The sequence below is a fragment of the Heterocephalus glaber genome, unplaced genomic scaffold (assembly GCF_053883595.1).
Source record: "Heterocephalus glaber isolate CG9 unplaced genomic scaffold, H.glaber_assembly_v1.0 deba00001600, whole genome shotgun sequence".
Classification (NCBI taxonomy): Eukaryota; Metazoa; Chordata; class Mammalia; order Rodentia; family Bathyergidae; genus Heterocephalus; species Heterocephalus glaber.
In genome coordinates, this window is record NW_028258372.1 from 40577118 (window position 1) to 40596958 (window position 19841).

Here is a 19841-nt window from a genome sequence, read left to right on the forward strand (position 1 = left end):
GGAATGAGCCTTCCTTGCCTGGGAGGCTGGGGAGAGCCTCCCGAGGCCCAGTGTAGCAGGAGAGGTAATTGACACAGACCAAGTGTGTCCTTTACCCTTGCAGTCGAGGTGCAGGACAGGAAGCAGGAAGATCAGATGCCTCCAGAGCCAGAATATTGGGCCCCAATCCCGGAGTGTCTATGGTCAGCACCACTGGCAGATCCCTCCTAAGGGCCCAGGGACTGGGTGACCTGGGCAGTGCCAACAGTCTCATCACTTCTACATTTAGTCCAGACCCACGGGTGATCTGCCACCTCACTGTGGAGACATTTCTGAGGGATTCCCCTTAGCTTCTTACAAAGACCCCTTTTCAAAACATTTCCTTACCACATGAAGGGGAAGAAGCCATTTATTCAGAAGTCCATTTCCGTAAGTTTGAGGATGGGCCAAATGGATCTGTGGTGATAGGAATTAGCACAATGCCGGGCCCTGGTGGCTACCTTCTTCAGTGATGGGAATATTGCACATCCTGAGTTAATGTTGTTCACCTGGCCATATACGTTTGTCTAAGTTTATTGAACTGTGCACTTAAAATTTGTATGTTTATTGAATATAAATTATATGTCAAACAAATAAAACGACCTTGTCTCGTTGTCCTTAGGGGCAGAGATTTCACCACATTTCTTTGCTGCAGAGTGGCAGCCGGCGGGCACCCTGGGGTGGAGGAGGTGAATGAAGTAGAAAGTGCTTGGCTTGGGACATGGTCTCTGATTCTAATTTTATTCAGCCATTGCTATTGTGACCTTGCTGATCTCCGTTTCCGAAATCTTTTAAGATGGGCTGGGGATTGTTGTGAGAACTGAAGGAGCCAATACAGCCAGGTGCCTGATGTGCAGCTGGTGCCAAGCGTCTCCCCCACAGGAAGACCGCTTGCCTCTCCATGCTGTGTCAGGCACCTTCCCCTTCCGCACATCAGCCTTGGCACCTGTGTAATTCAAATGTGTGTCTTAACAGCGGCGCACATCTCTGGCAGCTGCAGAATCTTGTGGTTTTCACTGAATAGTCAAACTGCAAACAAGGACTCTGCAAACGCCAAGAGTTTACCATATTGTAGTGTTTTTATCAGTCTAGTCCCCATCCCCTCCTAGGCTGCCAAAGCTTGACCTCTACTCATCCTTGACCTTTTGATCTTGGGGGCAAGGCCTGGGTCTTAGCTCTGTGTGTCCCCAGCTACCAGAAATGCTCAATATGCGTTTGACTAGTGAGTGCGTAACTAATAAGTACACTAGTGTGTGCATGGTTGACTAAACTCATGAAAGAATGCATAAACTAGGGAATGTACCACTGAGGAGTCGATCAGGACATCAGTGGGGGAAGAGGCGAATGAATGAATAAGGATTGAAGGGCCGAGGCTTTAGCTCAGTGGTTCTGCTACCTGCCTCAAAAGCGCAAGGACCCGAGTTCGATCCCCAGTACAAAAAAAAAAAGGCTTGAAGACGTGAAGGTGAAGGTCTGAATGAAGGAGCCTCCTTGCTTTCCTTCCAAAGCGCTGTGTGATGGTAGAAATCCAAGCAGGCCAGTTTCAGAGCCTGGGAAGGCTCAGGGGACAGCCTTGTAGACAGCCTTTGGGGGTCCAGCTGCTGCCCCATACACTCCTCCCTCCCTCCCTCCCTCCCTTCCTTCCTTCTTTCCCATCTTCTACCATCCACCAACCTTGCAGGCAGAGTGATGCTGAAGAACCTTGGAGCAGGATATGCCTCCAGGGAACAGGGAACCAAGCCCATAGTTGTCCCCTCTCCTCCAATCCCTTGACACAGCCCCTGGGGACCTGCTATCTTCCCTGACACCATGTCCCCTAGCAGATGTCTCTCCTCTCTTGTCAGTCACAGAGCGGCTGTCAGGAGTTTGCATTATTTATCTGCTCTGTAACATTTACTGGGATTTAGTGTTTAAAAACTGTCACTCCAATATATCTTTTCTTAATCCCTTCAGATCTGCTGGTGTAGCAATTTTAAATATTTATCAACACTGTTCTTGTGTTCGCTGGTTGGGTTGCAATTTTCTTGTAATTAAAGATTTACAAGACACTGCTTGAGATTTTTGAAGGATCGGGGGAGATCACAGGGAGAAGGGAGGAGATCTGGTGGTGGAATCTGATGCTTGAGGTCCCAAGCTGGAGTCGGAGCCCTGGGGAAGGGCAAGCTCATTCGCTAGCTCCCGCAGGGCCCACACCTTTGCCTTCCCTCTGGTCACACAGCCGGGTGTTCAGAGTAGGCAGACCCCTGGGAAGATGCAGGCCACCTTGCTCAGGGTCCCCGCTCTGTGGCAGGACTGGGCTTGGTGCCCGGACAGGAGAGGTCTGCGCTGACGCAGAGCTTACATTCTGATAAACGAGTCAACACATTTAAAAAATATCATGTTAGATTTTGAAAAATGTTATAAAAGGGCCGGGGATTTAGCTCAGTGGTTCTGGCGCCTGCCTCACAAGTGCAAGGTCCCGAGTTCGATCCCCAGTACCAAAAAGAAAAGAAAAATGTTATAAAGGGACTAAACAGCTAGTGGCTAAGGACAGGACACCACATGTCAGAGTCTTTTATTGCAAGGAATTAGAGACCGGTTCTGGAAAACTTAATCGAAAAGAGATGTCTGGGAGGATAAGGAGAGTTCATAGGTTCAAAGGAGAGAAGAAAAGAGAGAAGAAATTTAAAAATGTGCAGGAACCAGGGTTATTTGGGGGATCTTTGTGGCAGCACTCACAGACAGTCCCTTCAGGACACGCCTCCCCACAGTTTCGTGTGTTCCTGATGCTCTTGTCAGGATCCCAGTCTGGGGCAGAGGGTCCTCACTCTGACCAGGGAGACAGGATGACCAGCAGGGAGCCCTGACGGACAGTGTCTCTGAGACCAGCCCCAACTGGGGAGGTGCAGCCATCTGAAGAAAGGTCAGGGCAACAGTACCAAAAGCAAGGGCTTTCTGACCTGAAAACAAAACAGTGAGAGGAGCCAGACACATGGAAAGCTGAGGGAAGAGGGAAAGGGAAGTGCAAAGGCCCTGTGGTAGGAAAGAGCTCAGGGGGCTTTCAAGAGGCAGGGGGGCTGAGTTCTGCATTTCCTCACAGACTGGGTTGGAGAAATGGATCCATCTCCAAGGGCCCCATCATGGGAACAGAATTTTGTTTATTCGAAATGGAATAGAAAAGAAGACCGAAGTCCATAAGGCAACCCCCTAGCTCCTGTGACAGGGAACCTCTGGGGTAGAGCTCTGAGCAAGTGGTGGGCCAGGTGGTGTGGCAGGTTCTGTGGAGTGAAGACTGGAGATGGCTAAGATATGTTCCTGAGAGCACCCAGTTTTGTGGGCGGGGTTTAAGCACATCATCCCATTAGGGCAGTGACAGAGGAAGTTGGAGAATTTATTTAAAACCTTCTTCTCCAGGATAGATGTTTAATGCTATAAGTGTTTTAAATAAATTTTCCTAAGTACTACGTTAGTGGCACCCCACAAATTTTGACATGTTGTGTTTTTAATTCCTTTCCCAAGTTTCCTTTTCATTGGCCCCATGGACTTTTAAATGAATGTCATTTAGTTTATTTAGTTGTCAGCCATCTAAGGATTTTTTAGTTACCTTCTATTATTGATTCTAATTTATTTCCACTGTGGTCAGAGGATCTACTTAGCATGATTTAAAGCCTCTTACATTTATTCAATTTTATTGTATGGTCTGGAAGATAATGTCCCTTGACAAAAGTTTCGTGTATATTTGATTTTTTTGTTGTTTGTTTGGTACCGGGGATTGAACTCGGGACCTTGCCCTTTTGAGGCAGGCACCAGAACCACTGAGCTAAAGCCAGGGCCCAATATTTGAAAAGACTGCTCTGTCATTGTTGGCTAGTGTTCTGGAAACATTGATTAGGTCAAGTTGATAGATAGTGTTGCTCAAATCTTTAATGTCCTTGTTAATTTTCTGACTACTTGTTCCGTTTACTATTGAGAGAGGAGTATTAACATTTCTGATTATAATTTTGCACTGTCCATTTCTCTTTGTGGTTCTATTCATTTTTGCTTTACGTATTTTACAGCCCTGTTATAAAGTACGTGCCTGTTTTGGGACACAAGTCTTGGAATGTATTTCAAGGTTATGATTTGTCTTCCTGAAACAGACTTCCTAGTGGAAAGAGGATCCCCACCGACCAATCACTTATAAGGAGGCTTTTTTGTTTGTTTGTATGCTTGTTTCTTTGCTCCAGGAATAGATTTCTGGTGAACTTGGCCATAGCAGACAGATCTTGCTGGTCATGGCTTGAGAGTCTGTGAGCCTGAGGCAGCTACAGAAATAAACGAGCAGCCAAGTCTTGGCACATGTATGCTTGCCCAGGGTTCAGTGTTTAGCGTGATGAGGAGGGCACGGCAGTGTGTGTGTGTGAGTGTGTGTCTTTCAGGCCAACATCTCATCTTTCTGACCAGCTGGGAAAGGCCCGAAGGAGTCACTACAGAGGTCTCAGAGGGGAGGGAAGCGAGCACGGGAGTTTCTGTTCCCTTGTATGTTCAGGGTCTGGACAGCTTCTGTCACAGAGTAGAAAGAGAGAAAAGAAGAAAGAAAAGGGATAGAGCATGGATCTGTGCATCCTTTGAGGGGTCTCAGAGGTATCCATCCCTATCCCCAACCATTATGGGGCTGTTTGTTGCCATCCCCTGGGTGGCAGCCACCTAGCTTTTGTTTATTGTTTATAAATACAATTCTAGCTAAAATCTGTGTGTGTGCTTACTTACCATTATGAGGTACATTACTTTCTATGCATTAACTGCATATAACTTACTAAACCTGAGGGGCTAAGTGTTATGCATATGCACCAATAAAGAAACTGAGTTTTAAGGAACTTTCTCCTGGTCACACAATTTACAAGTGATAAAGAAAGGAATTGAAAGCAGACGTATCTGCTCCAAAGTCTAGGCTCTCGAACACTGTGCTGCACTGTTTGAATATATGTTAGGGCAGCACTTTCGCCCCTCAGGAGACGCGAAGCTCTGTGCTACTGTTAGCCAGCGTTGGCTGTTCGAACACTTCCGTGTCGAGGGAAACCCCCCTCCCTGTAACTCACGTGCTCTGTTCAGTGTCCCTGCTAAGACTTCCGAGCGCTCTCCTCCGTCTCCCACATGACCACCCCACACTGGACGGGAGAGGGTCTCCCAGGCCACCGCATAGCGGGCCCGAGGGGGCTCAAGTCCCCTGCGTCTTTAGAATGTGGCCGGCAGGCTGAGCAGGGGAGGTCGGGCCAGTGCAGAGCTTCAGGATCATTGCTTCCTGTCTAGACACTACTGTTATTAATGCCACCTTACCTCACATTGGCCTTTTCTTTGCAAGAGAAATTCTTTTGCTGCTCGGACCTGCTGAGCTGAGGCATGGCGGATCTTAGCTCAAAGCAGGAAATGGCAGGAGAGGGCAAGGCCAGTGAGCTCCCGGGTCTGGCCTGGGTCAGGTCTGGTTCTGGCGCCTGAGTCTAAGCCCTGGGCAGGAAGGGAGAGGAGGAGGCTGCGCGGGTCGGAGGGCCCCTGGTTTGCAGGGAGGATGCCGGAGCCTGAGGGGTGTGGTACGCACATGCGTGTGTGCCGATGTGTACACACGTGTGAAAGCATGACGGGGCAGGGGCCTCTAGAGCAGCTGTGATCCCATCTCCTCGGGCCTTTCTGTTGTACTCTGGGAGAGACGGAATCTCATTTCACCGAGAAAGCATCTTCCAGGCCGAGCTGGTGCCCAGCCTTGCCTGCATCCCCCCAACTCCAGCGCAGAGGGATGAGGAGGGATGAGGGGACCACAGGGCAGCCTGTGACAGCACTGAGGGGAGTCGCAGAGCCCCAGCCCTGGCGTCACCGTCACCGGGGCAGGTCCTGTCTCCCTCTGCCTGTGTGCTGGTGGCTGCTGCTTGCTGCTTTGCACAGAGCCCCAGCTAATTGGCTTGGGTTTACTCCTAAGGAGGACCTAATGGGGCTCCTGCTGGACAGCAGAGGAATGTAGGCGGGCAGAGAAGGTCTCGAAGACTTTATCTGACCTTCCCACGTCCCCAGCTGGGACAAGGAGGGGGAGCTGAAGTGTACGTAGGGGAGAGGAAGACGGCACCCACTCTGCCCTTCTGCCCTGTGCTGTCCAGCCCCTGCTGTGGCCTTGTGGTCTGAGACCCGGCATCCTCAGCGTGCTCTTTGCACGTCGCCCTGCCAGGCCTCTCTTCCTGGAGGGAGGGGGCAGGAAGACCCGTGTTCTCTCTCCTCACATGTGTTTCCAAGCATCACACTTGGCAGCCTGGTGTCTCTCCTGCCACTGGAAAAACCCTTTCTGCTTTGTTGACAGGAAAGCGATGTTATGTGTGGCCGTAGGAAGAGGGCTACATGGGAGTCTAAGCTGTGTGACCATGGGTAACTCACCTAACCTCTCTGAGCTTTGTGTTTCCCATCTGCCAACTGGGGAGGTGTTGCTTGGGCCTCACACGCTGGTTGGCACCTCAGAGTTGTCAGTCGTGACTGTGGTGTCTCACCTCTAACCTGAAGGACAGCTCCCCTTCTGGGATCTCTGCTCCCTGCATCCCAGGCTGGGCTTCTCCCTGGGCATGATGGGTGCTGGGTCTCCACCGGGACAGGGAGCATCCACAGCGACTGGCCTGGGCAGGCGTCTGGGGCTTCCACCCTGCGCTGCCCTTGGTTGGCTGTGGAAAGGGCCAGACTTTGTGTCAGAGGAAGAAAGGGTGTGGCTTGGAGACCAGACTCTGGTTTGAGTCCTGGGCCTGGTGTTTGGTGACTCACATGCACTTTCTAGACCTCAGTCTCTTCCTGTGTAAAGGGGGTTAAGACTCTCCTCCTGAGCAGAGGATTTTTAGGACATCGAAACTACCCTGTTTCTGTCATGGTGAGTGCATGTCATTGTATATCCAAACACACAGCATGAGTGAGCCCTACTGTGAACTGTGAACTATGAACTGTGAACTGGGTGACAATGATGTGCCCTGTAGGTTTGTCAGGTGTGACCAATGGGCCGTCTGGTTCCAAATCTTTGTGGTGAGGGGACTGCATGTGTGTAAGAGAGATAGAGGCTGTTGCCAGTGGATCACTGGTGCGTGACCTGGAAGGACGCATTCTTGTCCCTATTCCTCCCTTCTGTCCTTGCCGCCTGGCTGCCATGATGTGAGCAGCTTTTCCTCTGCAAAGCCCTTCTACCACGATGTTTCTGCCTTGGAGCCAGCTGACCATGGACTAAATCCCCCAAACCACAAGCCAAAATAGACCTCTTAAGTTGCCGGTGTCAGGTATAACGTCCCAGCAATGAGAAAGTGACTAATACAGTGGCATTATGAATGTAATGCTGAATAATAAGTACTAAAAGACTTGAATTTGTATACTGCTTTAGGTTAAAAACATAACTCTTTTCTGGTATTGTTGAGAGGAGTGAAGATAATGTGCACTGAACTCCTGTCTTACAGGAAACACATAATAAATAACAATCCTATAGTTACAAAGTTCCCACCCAGCCCTCCCACCTGTCAGGGATGGCATGGATGAATAGATCAGGAAAGCTGTGTGGCTCTGCATGCTGTTTTTAGTTAGAGTGACAATGACAATAGTATTCACATGAAGTTCCCTAATAAGCTGTGCTCCCAGAATGTGTGAGCTTGGGGACCTGGGGCTTGGGCAGGCACTTCTGCCTGGGTCTCTCCCTCCCTTGATCCCTCCCTTCTCCTAGTCATGGCTCTTCCCTTCGGCATGTTCCCAGTCCAGAGACCTGCTGTTTATCAGCTGCAGAAAGGATTTGGGGTGATAGAGGGGAGATTTTTGTCTTGCTAAGTCCCACACTCCTGGGGGAGCGGCCAATCAGACCCAGCTCGGAGACATACATCACTGTCACACAGGGCTCTCGGCTCTCAGCCCTGGGGACCAGGCCGGCTCCCAGGGAGGCAGCAGTAACTCCCAGCAGGGGAGGAGGTCAGAAGCCGGGAAGGCAGGGCAGGCTTGAAGAAGCCATAAACTCTTCATGGCTGAGTCTCCGGGCAAGGGAAAGTCATAAATTCAAATCCACCGGTAGGCCAGAGCTTTGGAGCAGCTTTCCAAGGGGGCTGAAGGGTTTGTGCTCTGCTTGTGAGGCCCCTGCCTGCTGTGTGCTTTATCGTCCCATAATTTTTAGGAGGCACTAAAGACCGAAAGGCAAGAAAAAAGCCCAATTTTTAAGTCAATGTGGTTGTATGTCAGAGCGCTCCCTGCTTCTGTGGGTGGGAGGGAGGCAGGAGTTTGGAGCCCCAACCCCACCCTATCTCTGCAGCCTCAACATTCGTCCTTCACGTATTCCCTCATTCACTCATTCATTCATTCCTCAAAAAGCGACACCCAACCAGGCAGAGTCCTAGGCACTAGGGAGGAACGTGGCCAAGGCTGTTATCTTCAGGAAGCCTTGTATTTCGGGAAGTCCCCAGTGTGGTAGAACATGGATAAGCCTTGCAGTGGGGCCAGGAGAGGTCCGGACTCAGGAGGAGTCAGGGGAGGCTTCCTGGAGGAGATGAACAGAGGCAGCGTGGCAGCGCGGCGTATTTGAGGAGGCTGAAGCTGGAGTAGAGGGAGACCCTGGACATGTGGGCGGGGGCCAGGGTGGGTGGGCGGGGGCCAGGGTGGGTGGGCAGGGCCGTCACGGCACCCTGAGGAGTCGGGATTTGAGTCTGAAGCAGGGACGTGTGAAGTGAGAGAGCCAGACCTTCCTGAGCCTCTTGGCGGCGGCGGAGCCCCCACCGAAAGGCTGGGCTGGAGGCTGTCGCGGTGGCTCAGGGGAGAGTGGCAGCGGCCTTCCACGCCCGTCCCCAGCGCAGTCTCCCCTCTCACCTCCTTGTCCTGTGCGCTGGGCCGCGGGTGGCAAGGTGGCTGCCCGAGCTCACCTCCCCAGAGCTCCTGCAGCAGAGCCGCTCCTCGATGCTTACTCTGTCTTGGAGGCCCCAGGGTTTCCTTCTTCCTCCAGGCCGCTGGAGGGCAGACTCGGGGGCGGAATGGTGCCTCGGATCCCCCAGGAACTGAAGCAAGTGGCTGCTGAAGCGAAGGCTGGGAAGGGCCGGGACCTCAGCCTGGGCAACCCACCGGAGGCCCTGGGTTTCATTCAGCTGAGAGGAGCAGAGAGACCCCGATTCTCAGTGGCGCTCGAGATCAGACTCCTGGGCACCGCTGGCGGGAATGAAAACGACACAGCCGCCAGGGAAACAGTTCGCTAGGAAACTGCGGCAGAATTACCACACGTGTTAGCAGTTTTGCTTCTGGGTACACCCCGAACCCAAAGCAGAGCCTTGAAAGTGTCTGTACCCGCAAGTTCGCACCAACATTAGTCAGTGGTGGGAGCAACCCAGATACTGGCTGACAGGTGATGGATGAACAAGATGTGGAATATTGTGCACCCTTGAAAAGGAGGGGACTTCTAAGACGTGCGACCAGGTGGCTGAACCTGAGGACCTTGCGCTATGTAAGATCAGCCGGTTACAAAAGGCAAGCACTGTATGATCCCAAGTCCCTGACATGCAAGAGTAGTCAAATTTAGGGACAGAAAGTAGGAGGGCAGCTCTCTGAGGCTGGGGTGGGGATGAGAAGTTATTTAGGGGTTTCAGTTTTGCAAGCTGAAAGGTGTTCTGGAGATTGGGTTATACTTATACACCTGAACACTCAAAAGTGGCTCAGATGATAAATGTTGGTATGTGTTTTTTTAAACTACAATTTAAAGTAACAATAAAAGAAAAAAACCAGATGATGATGATAATAGTAAAACAGCAAAGCAGAGGCCAGGGTGGGGAAGGATATCCAAAGCTCTCCCTTCCTGGCGGGAGCAGGAAGCAAGAAAAGGTCAACCCATCGAAGACTCCTTCCCCCGGATATTAATCTTGGCTCATTTCTTCTCCAGTAGTGGGGAGGCCAGGAGCTTTGAGGCCCGCACTGGTCTAGGAGCCCTCTGCCTCCCTCCTCCACCTGCACTCTCTCTGGGCTCCAGCTGCAGGCAGGGCCGGGATGGGATGCTAGGTGTGAAGCGCTCCTAGGGGAATGTCAGTGTGGAGAGGGAAGGCTGCTAGTGCCCCTGAGTTCCCCGCCACGCAAGTGAGACTCTGCCCCAGAGAGCAGATTGACCCCCAGATGGACCTGGCATGCTGGGGCATCTCCAGTGGAGCAGGCGCGGGGCTTGGTTCCTCAGAAGTGCCCTCCTCCCTCACTTCAGGGGACTGGGTCCTTATTCCTTCCTCTGCCATCTGCCTCCCTCCTCGGCATGTCTGTGCGCCCGAGGTCGTGACCATGACCCTTGCAGTCGAATTCTTCTGTGTGCTTGGTGTGTTAGATGTCTGGGATTTCCTGAGCTTTTAGGAAATCTCTTGCTGAGGATTCTGGGTAACAGAGAGGAGACTGGAAGGAAGACAGGCGATGCGGGGTGGCGATTCCAAACTGCCTTTCTCAGAAACAAGCTTGGTCTACCCTCCCTGGCAAAGCCTCCCCTAGCCATGCTGGTCTTCACTGGGCCCGTCCTGAACTCTTAACCTGCATTCTCCTTAATCTAACTCTTGATCCGTGCTGGCTTATATTATTGGCAATGTAGAAGTTATTTTATGGGGCAAGGCTAGATTTCTTAACCAAATGATAGACTTTTTGAGGTGAAACACCATTTCTTTTTCTTTTTTCTTTTGGTTGAGACACGGTCTCACTATATAGTTCAGGCTGGACTTGACCTCACTGTGTAGCCCAGGGTGGCCTTGAATTTGTCACAGTCCTCCTGCCTCAACCTCCTGAGTGCTGGGATTATAGGCCTGCACTACCATACCTGGCAAAACACCATTTCCTATTTGGCTTTTACAGGAAGACCTGAAAGAGGGTCTTTGTTTTTGCAAACATGTAGTTGGCCAGGTGGGAGTGATGGCCCATCCCTGTAATCCCAGCTTCTCAGAAGGTGGAGAGGAGGAGGATTGCAAGTTTGAGGCCAGCCCGGGTAACTTAGCAAGATCCTGTCTCAAAACAAGCAAAAAGTACAAAGGTCTGGGGGTGTCGCTTAGTGGTAGAGTACACTTAGGTTCAAGCCCTAGAACCACAAAACAAACAAACAAACAAAATCGCAGTGCTCAGCTGATTTCCCGTAGACTTCTTTTGAGTTTTCCTGCCCAAACCATTTACTTTGCAGGTAAATATTATGTTGTGATGCTGCTAATTTTCTCTTCTTCATTGCAATTCATCTCCCCCAGATCCTTTTTTTTTTTCAGTGACTTTGAGGATGATTTAAACACTTATCTAACACTGATTTCATCAAACCTCATAAAAATCTGCATTTCATGGGGTCAGTTGGGCGATTTGACTTTGCGATCAGTTCACATGGTGGTTTGTGTGTGTGTGTGTGTGTGTGTGTGTGTGTGTGTGTGTGTGTTGTAAAGACCTAGGGTTCTAGAGACCGAGGAGGGCCTCTGACACATGGGTTGGGTCAGCCAGAGGCTGGGGTTAAGTGAAAGGAAGCAGAAGTGAGGGGCGAAGGTTAAAGAGTGGACGGTTGCTGTGTTGTGCTGAGCTGCGTTTCTCAGCACAGCCTGGGAGAAGCAGAGAGGAAATGCTCCCTGAAGGACCCCTGTGCTGCCCTTCGGACCCCTTGGTGGTGGTTCTGAATGTACCCCTGACTTTCCCCTGGTTTTCTCTCCCTAAGGCTAGGGCTGGGAGGCAGGGAATCTTAGAAGAAGGAGCTCCCAGGGTTTAGGAGCTAACGAGGGGGAGTTACAGGGGAGGGGGACTCCTTTGTCGAAGGAAGAGTTTTTTTAGCAAATAGAGTTGCTAAGCAGGGCAGGCTGTCTTGTGGGCAGTGAGCTTTCTGTCCCTTGAAGTCACTGGGCTGGGATGAGAACTTCTGTACTGGGTGGGAGGTGGAGCTGCACTCTTCCAGATCTTAGTTTATTATTCTACTTTGTTGTTCTGGGGTTTTTTGTACTATGTTACGAATTCCTGAGGGCAGGACTGGGATTTTTACTCGTCCCTCTCCCCAAGCACGGTGTAGATAAAGGGAGAAGGCTGAGCCTGAGTGGAAGGTGGAGCCCTGGAGAAAGAAGAGAGGAGGAAGGCCCTGAGCAGAAGGGCAGCTGGGTAAATTTTAAAGGAGCTTTTAATTTACTGGGCTCTCACGGTCACTCTTAACCTTGCCTGTGGACCTAAGTCCTCTGGGAGCCTGTGAGAAGCGGTGCTGTCTGTCTCCCTCCTCCGGAGACTTTGCTGTCATTGGTCTGAGGTGGGAGTCTGTGGGTGGTTTGAAGCTCGCCGGTGATTCCAGGGCATGGCCACGGTTGGGAATCACTACTGATTGTGCCAGGAGCTGTGCCAGGTGCCTTATTTAATCCCCACAGCAAGCTCAGGAGTCAGGTCGCTGGCTCTCAGAGTGGGCCTTGAACCTGCAGTTCCCTGGGAACTTGTGTCAGAAATGCAAATGTCCAAGCCTCCCTCTGGGGAGAGAAGACCACCCCTGGGGTCTTTGTGCTTTGTCTCTCAACCTCCCTTGCACTTGTTCTGAGGCACGTGCGAGTCTGAGAATGCGATGGGAGGTGCTGTGAGCCCCCATTCACCCAAAGGTGGGGAGATTTAGTCATCAGCTCAAGGGATGGGAACAGCGGAGCCAGGGTCCGAGCAGGGATTCGAATCCAGACGCCGTGCCTCTGTCCAGACCTCTGTCCTTCCTTTCGACCTGTAGTCCTCTGGTCAAAGCTGAGAAGCCATGCACTACTTTTGGGGGGTCCCTGGGGTCCCTTGCTAGTGCCTGGCCAATGCTTTCTCCTCCTCTTTGCTTGGTAGCAAAGCTTAACTCCATCTGGAGCCCAGGTGCACTTGCCCTGGGAAAGCAAAGGCCAGATCACCCCAGGAATCGTTCTAAAATGGTTTTATTAGATGCTTAAAATAGCTTCTGGCAGATGGCGTGTAGAATGGGGGCCTAGAGCAGAGCTGCCTGTGACATTTACAAAGTTGTATGTTTGTGCAAGCACATAGCTCATGCACCCACTCATTGGCTGGGAGTGGGGAGTTCAGAGGGTTGAGGAACTGAAGAGGGGCACAAAAGAGAAATAGGATGAGTGAGTTAGATCTACCCAAGACTAAAGGAGAGAAGGGCTTTGAGCTAGGTTTCCTGGCACTGGGGTGAATTTGCTGTATTCCAGGGTGCATGCTGGCCTGGCAGGTGTTGGCGACTGGCAGAGGAAGCTCTCATGTGGCTCCGGGTTCGGGGAATCCATGGAGCTGGTGTGGCCGACTGGCGGAGCCCTGGGAAGCTGTAGGCTTTGCTGGTCTAAAAGCTGGAACCTTTGGCTGAAGGTTAAGAGCTGATCCAGGAGCCCTTGCTTTGTACTGAAGACACTGGGTTCTCACTTCAGTTCCCTTACTTTAAAGGAAGAGTCTGGATATGTAACTCCAAATCCCATTTTGGTGTGGAGATGGTAGATGATCACCAGTCTAATTCTCCCTGACAGACCCTCAGATTGTTGTGGGTGGCTCTGTTTCCCTTGGCAACTCTCAACTGGAGTCTTGAATCCTGCAGCTGTATAATTCTCAGACCTTCTAATGCACTTGTTCTTGACCTTTCTGAGTTTTGAATCCATTTCTGAATCTTATTAAATCCAAGGTGCCCTCTCCAGAAAATTTCACATATACACACACACAGAGATCAGCCAGCAGCTCACAGGGGCCAGGACTCTCCAGCTTGGGTGCCCTGGCTCTAATGGAGGCCCTGGGCAGAATGGCCGTCCATCTACTCCCTTCGGCTCTTCTTCCAGTCCTGCCTTCGACCTGGTTCTAGTACAGAGAATGAGAGGATGCTGCCTGGGCTGAGGAGGCATGCGCCTGATGCTCTCTGAGGCTGGCCTCAGCTCGGGAAGTTGGGATTTTACTAAACAATGTGGCTTTGAGCTCTGGAACAGCAAAGTGTGTATTCTTGTGAATTTTTTTTTTTTTTGGTAGCGGGGATCGAACTTGGGACCTTGCACTTGCAAGGCAAGTGGCAGCACCACGGAGCTAAAACCCGGCCAAAGTGTGTATTCTTCAGCAGTGGATGCTCTGCTTTGGTTGATTCACCCCCCAGGTACCCCAGGACCACTCTATTGGCTCTTGTTCCTGCCCACTATGTGCCCAGCTCCTATTACCCTCATCAGTACAAGCAAAACTGTCTCCTTTTATCCTCTGCACTTACTACGGACTGGCTGATTCTGTCTGCTGTCACACCCCTGAGAGGAGTGTGCCCACCCATTTCCTTGTTCTTTGCGTAGAAGCCAGGGGCCAAGTGAATAGAGGATGGAAATTTGGAATTAGAGGCCCTGAGTTCAAGTCCTGCTCTCCTCTTATTGCATGACCTTAGGTAAGTTATTTAAATTTTCTAATCCTCGATGGGGCAATAATAACCTGTTCAACCTAAGTCACTGAGACATTACTAGGAATGAATGACAAAATAGTTTTATCAATGAGCTCAGGCATATGCTACAACACATCATCAATTATTCTTTTTATGTGTGTGTCTGGCACTGGGGATTGAACACAAGGCCTTCATGCTGAGCTACACTACCAGCCCTTTTACTGTTTTTTTTGAGACAGAGTCTTGCTAAGTTGCTAGATTTCCCAGGCTGGTCTTGAACTTGTGATCCTCCTGCCTCAGCCTCCCATACGTATTATTCTCATCGCATAGGTTGAGCTTGGCCTCTTTCTTTCCTCTTCACAGGCTGACACCCTGGCCCTTTTTGATTCCTGAGGATGGCAACAAGAGGAATAATAATTCCTTAGCATTTCCTCAACCTACTGGTGTTCTCTTGTTGCTAAGGAATCCACCATGTTCAAACAAGAGCTCTAAGGCGTCCTGAAGGAAAGCACAGTGGGCACTCTTGTGTGCACAGTGCCGACAGTGGGCACGTGGAGATGTGACGATTGGTAATTTCTACAAAGACAGTGGTACTCTGGGTTCTTTGGGGACTGCAGAAAAGGGACCTTCGAGGAATGCGTGGTGTGCAGCAGAGGCGGAGGAGGTGGTAGGCGCAGACCCGAGTGTCTGCAGGGAGGTCAGTGAGGGGCATGGCTCGGGAGGGCTTCGTGGGATAAGGGTGAGATGGGCCACCTTTCCTAAGTGGTGGGAGCCCAGTGAAGCGGTGATGGGGACTTGCGACTTCCGGACACCTGCCTGTGCGCACTCCGTGATTTGCTAGCTGACATCTGTGCTCCGAAGCAAAGGAAGCCCATGGGCAAAAGCTGATCTGGTCTTAATTCTGACCAAAAAGAAGAACCGAGGAGTGAGCAGGGTGATCAGAACCCCCAGAGGAGCCCGCTACAGAATTTTAGAAGAGTTGATAGAATCCAGGAAATGGAAGGTGAGGGTGCACGGCTAGACGCGTGCCAAAGCATGTTTCCAGACTTCAAGAAACAGAACCATCAGCTGTGGTTCTCAAGGTAATACCGTTCAAGAGGGTTCAGTCCCAAAGTTCTGACAGTGAAGTTGCAAATTATCCTGAGGATTTTTTTAGAAAGAGGCCAGTATCTAAAAATAAAACTGGCTGCCCAGGGAGCTCTCTAATGCACATATTTTAGGAGTTCTAATGTTTTCAAAAAATTTTGACACACTTTTAAAGTATATGAATTTGAATACAGTAAAGCAGACTGGTTACGACAGAGCACTTGGAATCAGACAGCCCTTGAATCTTGGCTGGGCCACCTACCAGCTGTGTAAACTTGATATCATTTAACCTTTCTGGGTTCTAATATTTAAATCTGCCCTATGGGGATAACAGTATCTACTTTCTAGGGTAGCAGTGAGTGAAATGTGAAACGGCACCCGTGAAATCTGCTGCGGTGGCCAGCGCTCGGTAAGTGGCGGACCTGGATTAGGCACTGTCGGCATCCCACAGAAGATAGGAGAGGCAGCTTCTAAAGAGTAGTGCAGATGGGTCAGAACCATATGAGGGAGGCGACAGGACCGGTGATCAGACACTGGGACACCGGGAGGAACCCACAAGTTCCCTTGGGAAAATCGTCTGGAGGTAAGGTAGACGTCCTGTCTGGGCCAGACATCGCAGTGCATGGCTGGCAGAAAGGCAGACAGTGACTCGCTTCCGTCACCGCTACGTCCCTGGGAATGACATGCTTTGACATCAAACTTAACTCGGAGTTGAGGGCAATTAAAACCATTTCTGATGCACTGCAGAGTTTACGGCCACGATTGCAGAGCCTGGATCAATACAAACTTTGCAGAAATGCAGATGGTCGAGAAGCCCGTGAATGAATACTTTTGGCTTCAGTTTGCAAAAGTAGGGGAAAAGATGGACTCGGAAAATACAGAGGTGTGTTTAGTGTCTAGCCCCGGAAGAGTGCTAGAAGAGCTTTGTAATAGTCTCCTAATGGATCGCTCTACTTTTGCTTTTGTGCACCCCAAATCTTTGCGCCGTCTCCTCCATCTAGCAGCCAGATGGATTTCATGCCATATCCGCCCGGCACCCCTCACACCCCAGTGGCTCCCCTCTTCCTGGAAGGCAAAGCCAAAGTCCTTACAGTGGCCTATGAGGCCCAATGGGGCTGCTGCTGCTGTGACCTCCAGCCTGCTCTCCCCTCCCTCTCTGGTCCTAGCACGGCCATCTCCTTGCCCTTGGCCTTCATCCTTACTGCTCTCCTGGCCTGACCACCCTTCCCCAGATAGTAGTGACTGCTTAGCTCTCTCCTCTAAGCCTGCTCAACGACCCCATTCATGAGTCAGCCCTCTGACTGTCTTTTCTCTCTGTAGTACTTATTATGATCCAACCTATTGCATATTTTTACTGATTTCTCCTCCTCATCAACTTTCTCCTCTCACTAAAATGCAGGGCCCCCGGGCTCAGCAGTTTTTGTCTGTATCCCTGGTTTCTAGTTGTGCTCTTTAGATATTTGTTGCTGGCAGAGGAGGGAGGAAGGAGGCCTGGGTGTCCTCAGAGGGCTCACTGCCCCAGCGTGACCACCCAGCCTGCTTTCCCCAGGACTGAGAAGGTTCTTGAACATGGGACTTTCAGGGCTAGGTCCAGGAAAGTCCCAACTGGTCGTCTGCACTGGACCAGCCAGCCTCATTCCCTCTGGGACACAGTGACTGGTCTGAGGGTTCCCAGGAATGTCACAGCCACCAGCCCCTCACGCTGACACAGCACCCCACCAAGCCTGCCTGGACAGCCCTGCGGTTGAGATGCAGACACGTGGGCTGCAAGAGGGACTATTTAGCTGGTTTGCAGTGACCGAGCAGCCAGATGTGTTGATTCCTGGATGAGTGTCGGGCTGCAGGGAAGGCTGCAGTGGGCAGCCACGGAACTGTCTCTCGGCCCGGGTCTGCTCTGCAATCTGTCCGAGCCGTGGTGAGAAATGTGGAAGGCAGGATGGAATTTCCCAGTGGCATCACAAGGGAGGAAAAACGAACATGTTCAGTACTGCAGTCATCTCAGGAGATGTACAGGACAGAGCCTGAGTAGCAGCTTAAGATTCAGACAGAAACAGAAGGGCACAGTGCTGTGCATTTGTGACCCCACCAACCGAGCAGGCTGAGGCAGGAGGCTTGGAAGTTCAAGGCCAGCCTGGGCAACTTAATGACAGCTTAACTCAAATTAAAAAAAAAAAAAGCTGAGAATATAGCTCAGTGGTAGAGTGTTTTGGGCTTTAGTCCCTGGTAGTTCAGAAAAAAAAGAATTAAATAGAAACAAATCTTGTTTTTCGTTTAGGATTTAAGAAAAGATAGCAACCTGAGATGTATAAGAGAGGCCAGGCCTATTTGTAAACTTGGCACAACCTTGGTCTAGAGAGAGAGTTGATGGCGAAGGCCGGGTGGGCTGTGTTCATAGACACCAGACTGTGTCAGTGTAGCGAGGCCACCGTGCTCCCTCCTGGTGGAGCCGAGCCTGGGCTGAGGGTGCCTTGTCCAGGGAGAGGCTGCTCAGCTTTACCTCTTCTGGGTCACAGCAGCCCCCGGGGGTCTCGTCCTCCCTCTCCCCAGCCGCTGTCCCCGAAGCAGCTCCTGCTCCCAAGGAGAAAAGAGGTCACGGGGCTTTCTCTTCCTTACCCGTCTGCCCTCACTCAGGTCCCTGGGGGACGCCGACAAGTTTGGGACCTGGGGTTCAGTTGAGAGACAGAAAATAGCCCCCGTGACTTTCCCCTGGAAGAAGAGATTCACTTTGGAGGACTTGAGCTTCGGAGAGCTGTGTGGTAGCTGGGCAGGAGCAGTGGGGACAGGGGCCTGGGAGCCGGGTGGCCCCGTTGGAGTCGGTGACTTTCCCTTTCCAGGCAGGGCCAGGGGGAGGAGTCGGAGGGAAACGGGGAGATCAGCGGAGCAAATGGTCCTGGGGACCTGGACACTTGCCCTGTGCCCCTGCCGTAAGCAGTGCATTTTCTGGTGTTTGAGCTAGGGACCTAATGCCTTGGGCCTCTAGATCTGCTGGGCTCACTTTTTCGACTGCGGTGACCCAGCCTGGGGCTCTTTAGGAAGCTGAGGGCTGGCTGTGGGGTTGCTGATTCCAGAGTATGACAGGGCTCTGGCTCTTATTTAAGGCCACAGAACCTTCATCCTCCATGTCACATGGGTCGGCCAAGAAAGGCAACAATGGCTGATCAGTCATCGTAAAGGACAGGAAAGGGGTGGCCCACTCCAGCTTCCTGTGCTCAGTATGGGCCCTGCTAACCCCACAGGTTGGCTCCAGTCAATAGGCAGCGCTGCTCAGGGCAGCTGTAGTGATCCCCAAACTCATCCAGAAAGCACCCTGAGAAGCGTTAGGAGTCGTTGCCAGCATGTGGGCAGGGGAGAGGGAACAAGCATGTGGCTGTAGAAAGCATCTCTGTCCCCTTCTGCCTCCAAAGGCCACATTCCCTGGAAAAGCATCCACGGAGGGGCTCACTGGCTTTAGGGTGTGGGCCATTAACACGGAGGCCCCTCGGGGAGGAGCAGAGGGTCCATCCTCCAGCCCTCCCCCTCTCCTGCTGTCTACTGAAAACTCAAGGCCTGGACAGGTGTGCACAGTCCTGGCCATGGCAAGCAGCTGCCCAGTGGTTCTCAAAGCTCTGTCTCCAGTCTAGCAGGGTCAGCATCACCTAAAACCCTGTTAGAAATGCACATTCTCAGGCCCCACCCGCTCTTCCAGATCAGAAGGTCTGTGTCTGTGCTGAACAAGCCCTGCAGGAGGTTTGTTGCAGGTTAAAGTGTGAGACCACCGGCCCAGGAGGCAGGAGGCTGCTAAACCTCCGTCCAAACCTTCGTGCTTACGGAGGGAGGCTAACCTCTGGGTTCAGGAGTGTTCTCATTCTAGGTCCATGGGTCTTTTGCTGTGTTCCTGGTCTGGCATCTTCCTGTGTATATATTTGCAGTCTTGCTGGTGGCTTAGGATCTGCTTCCTGCAAGCCTGCTGTGTGTGTCGCGTAACACCAGGGATACTCCCAGGCTCTCGGTGGGGCTTCTTGCCAGGTTCAGAAACCTGCTCCTTTCCGAAGTCTATCTCAGAAGCAGAGTGCAGTTGCTCAGTGGCTTCCAGCTCTGGCATCACCCCTCAGTTGGCCCACAGCAGCCGCTCTGCCCTTGGCTCTGTTGGTTTTCCAACAGATGTTCCTCTTCACATTCGGTTCTCAGAAGTCAGTTTAAAAAATACACTACCTAAGCAAACCAGACTCGGTGCCGGTTACACCAAAATGGAAGGGAAGGATGAATGCAGCGATTTCCCTGTTCCAGAGTCTTCCCCTCCTCAAATCCTCTGCCACCTATGCCCACCTCCTGCCCCAGAGAGCCAAAGTTCTTGCTGTCTGGATGATTTGCAATTCTCTGCATGACTCTGCCTCTTGGGTTTGTTTAATTAGAAATAGGCCGGGAAGTGCTTCTATGCACTGGCATGTTAATT